This window comes from Macaca fascicularis, chromosome 16 (assembly GCF_037993035.2).
Source record: "Macaca fascicularis isolate 582-1 chromosome 16, T2T-MFA8v1.1".
Classification (NCBI taxonomy): Eukaryota; Metazoa; Chordata; class Mammalia; order Primates; family Cercopithecidae; genus Macaca; species Macaca fascicularis.
The window spans coordinates 33,697,385-33,701,295 of NC_088390.1; the positions used below are offsets into that span (position 1 = coordinate 33,697,385).

The following is a 3,911-nucleotide window of genomic DNA, read 5'->3' on the forward strand; positions in this document are numbered from 1 at the left end:
CAGAAGAGAGAGCGCCACCCTCACACCCAGCTTCTCAGGGACAGGCCCTGGCCAGGTCCACCCCTTCCCCTGCTCTGCTCACCCTAGAAGGGCTCAGACGTCCAGGAGGCAAAGGCGGCCCCCCATACTCTGCATGCTGAGGGGCAAAGGCACCTCTTCTTTTTCCTGTGCCAACTCTGACAGCCCAAGCTGGGCTGTTTGGTAGAAACCTGGGCGAGGTAGGACTGCGGGTGTGTCGAGCTGAAGCCCTCCTTTAAGGTTCCAGCTTCTCTCACCTTTGCCCTCCCTCTCCCTCTGCATTGGAGTCCCCCCCCCCAACCACCCCCCGCCAACCCTGCTGGGAGAAGGTTGCTGGGGAGCGAGGGGAGGACCCCTCCACCCCACAGCTGAGGTCCTTTTCTCCCACAGCAGGAACTCCAGGGTTCCCCTTCCCTGTCGAAGAACTGGTCCCTCCCCGGCCCACAGAAGTCACTGAAGCAACAGAGATTTGTCTTTATTGTTTTCATTGAGGGGATGAGGAGGAGTTGAGGCCCCTCTCAATATAAAGGGGCTGGTGGGGGGTCAGGCGTCTGGAGGCCAGAAGGAAGTCCCAGGGCGCCAGTATCTCCCCGCACGCCCGCCCCCGAGGGCTTCCTCTCGCTCCCACCCAAGCAGCCCCCAGTCCCGAGGCCCCTGATTCGGTGCCGAGTATACAGGCTGTCCTACCTGGGGCCTCGGGAGGAGGTTGGTGGTCGGGGTTCCGAGGTGTTCAGCCACTAGGGTTTCGTGGTGGTCCATGGAGGGGGTTTCGTAGCTTTCGGTGGGGAGGTGTTCGTGGCGTTCGCAATTTTCCTGTGGTTTTTAGATTTCTTCGAGCTGAGAACACGTCTTTGCAGCGGTCATGAGGCCGCTCCCCGAGCCCAGCTTGGGCCGCGATGCGCGTGGGTGTGTCCGGCGGCGTCCGTGTCCCCCAGCACCCTCCGCCGTCCGTCCTCCCTCCCTCCCTCCCTCCCTCGCGCCCTCCGCCGGCTCACCTGCTGTTGAAGAGCCTCCGCACGTACTTCTTGATCCAGCCTAAGTTCAGCCGGCGGCCATGGACTGCTGCGGCACCTGAAGCTCCTCGCCCAGGGCGCCCTCCGGCGGCAGCAGCAGCCACATGAGGCCAGCTACGACCAGAGCGCATGCGCAGAGCGGAGCCGGCGTCTGGAAAGCTCGGGACTCACAGAGCCGCGGGCGGTCACGTGACCCCGCGGCTCCGGTCGGCCGGGGTCTGCCGAGCCCGGACCGTAGCTTGCGGGTGTTCCGCGCGGTGGGCAGGCTTGGGTGCAGGGGCGCTCAGGCCAAGGGACGTGACTATTTCTAGGACACACACCAGTGCACGGACGCCCTAAGGGACATCCTGGTGCCCGGGGGAATGGTGCACACCTGGACATGCCCAGTGATGCACGCTGACAGCATCGAGGTAAAAATGGACGGGGAGACACACCCTAAGGTGTACGCACGAGGTCGGCGTAAAACCATTGGACAGCTCCCTAATCTCACCGACCTCTCTCCCGCAAATTTCTTACTTATCGCCCTCTTTTCTCCCTGCCGTTCCCTCAAAATGTCAGTCACGTTGTTCTCTGCCTGGAAGACCCTTCCTCTAGACAGCCTCATGGCCAGCTCTGTCGCCCCCTGGAGGCATTAGCTCAAAATCCACCTTTGCAATGGGTCTTATCCTGACACCCCTGTTTAAAATTGCAACCAGGCAGGGTGCGGTATATAACGCCTGTAATCCCAGCACTTTGGGAGGCCGAGGCGGGCTGATCGCTTGAGCCCATGAGTTCAAGACCAGCCTGTGCAAAAGACAGAGAGCCCTGTCTCTGCAATTTAAATATATATATATATTGCAACCCAACCCCTCATCTTGCTCTTTTTCTTGCTCTATTTTTGCACTTTTTTATTTTTTATGAATTTTTTTTTTTAAGACAAGGACTTGCTTTGTTGCCCAGGCTAGAGTATAGCGTCGGGATCATGGCTCACGGCAGTCTCAAACTCCTGGGCTCAGGCCATCCTCTTGCTTCAGCCTCCCAAGTAGGTAGGTCTACAGGTGCACACAACCATGCCCAGCTAAATTTTAATTTTTTGTAGAGATGGAGTCTTGCTAGGTGGCCCAGGCTGGTCTCAAACTCCTGGCCTCAAGAGATCCTCCTGCCTTGCCTCCCAAAGTGCTGGGATTACAGGTATGCGCAGCCACACCTGGCTGCACTTTCTAACTTATGTATTCTATACTTATTATATTTATGTCCAAGTCCCTTCCCTCAATGTAAGCATCATTAATCACAACTGGGCTCTTTGCTTATTTTGTCTATTGATGTATCACAAGTACCTAGAACAGTGCCTGGCACTTAGTAGATACTCGATAATACATATTAAATGAATGACTAAGTGTTACACACAGGAAAGCCAGCCTGATGATTCACACACCCAATGCACAGAGAATTCTGTGCCTGCAACACACCATGATTCAGATTATATGCCCATAAACGTGATGCACACCCCCAGAGCGCCTAAGCCCCTCAACCCTCTTTTAAGTGGGAACTCCACTCATCCCCACCACCCAAGCAGGGATAAGAAGCCCTAGTAGCTGTCCTGACCATCAGAATGGTAGATGAGGCTGCCCTTGCCTAACTCCTTCATGCCCATAGTGGGCCTGAGGAGGGCCCTTGGTGCCAGGCCCCATCCCCAAGCTCCTAGAGAATACGGCTGATAGGGAGCCCAAACTTGGCCACCAGACATTACCATGGTGCTGGGCAAGTGCAGAGGAGCACAGCAAAGCGTCTCTGGCCAGGACCTGAGGCCCTTTATATTCCTAAGGATCCATGCCCCCTTTCCCACTAAGGTTCCACTTCCAGCGCAGCCTTCTTTTCCTCCCTCTGTCATGACCTGAAAGTCCAGAACAGAGAGAAGGCGAGGGTGGAAGCACATGGGCTACCACCTGTTCTGACCAGGGCACAGTCCCTGCCAGGGGCCCAGAGGTGTGGGTGGCAGAGGTGGGGAGGCCTGGGGAATAGAGTAATGTTTTGCTCCAAGTATACAGATCCAAGGGAGAAACTGGCTCTGGGTTTGAGAGGGGGCTGTGCTTTTCCCAGGGGCTACTGTTTGGAAGGGAGTTATGCTGAGACCAGATGCCCCTCCCCATCTGACTAGATCCAAGGTGCCTCCTTTCCCTACAGGGCTGCTGTGGGGTCCCAGCATCCCTATTCCCCTCCCCTAGGCCTGCTGCCATGGGGAGGGGATGGGGCTGCGGTTTCTGGTTTCAGGATTGCAGGCCCTACTGCACAACTGGGAGATTTTCTCAGCCTGCTTGGCCATTTTGGAGCCCCCGAGGCATGACCTGCTAAGCCTTCTGGAGGGTGGTGGGTCTTGGCTGCCGGGAACTTAGGCCTTGGCTACCTCAGGCCACAGAGCCTCAGCTGTGTGGCCTCTCAGGTCCCCTCTACCCGTTCAATATTGCCACCTTTCTGGGGCAAGATTGTGAAATGTGCGCCGATTCTTCATGCCCACCCCAACCCCAGAAGGGGCACACTAGGAAGAGCAAGGGCTTCTGGGTAGGAATCCTAACTTCACTACCTCCTGGCTGTGTGACCTTGATTAAGGGATGTTATCTCCCCTGAGCCTCCGCATCCTCATCTGTGAAGAGCTGGTTAGGACTGTTGTGAAGATGGATTTGGATTAGGTAGCTCAGCCTCTGGACAGCTCCTGGCACATGCTAGATGATTAACAGGCATGAGCCCCTCCGTTCATAAAAGAAACCCCTTTCTCCCATCTCCACTTCTCCTGAAAGTGTCTCATCTTCTGGCCCCTTCTCCTTATTAAAACCTGCTCCCGGCCAGGCAGGGTGGCTCATGCCTGTAATCCCAGTACTTTGGGAGGCTGAGGTAGGAGGACCA

The 3,911-nt window shown here is 56.4% G+C and overlaps 1 long non-coding RNA gene across 1 annotated transcript; it reads right to left on the reverse strand.

The window, feature by feature from the left end:
• Positions 1-479: 479 nt before the first annotated feature.
• LOC135967614 (uncharacterized) lies at positions 480-1,110 on the reverse strand. The gene is made up of 2 exons (XR_010581761.2): positions 1,014-1,110; positions 480-855 (listed from the first exon to the last, which is right to left on the reverse strand). It is a non-coding gene; the product is annotated as an uncharacterized lncRNA (long non-coding RNA).
• Positions 1,111-3,911: the final 2,801 nt, after the last annotated feature.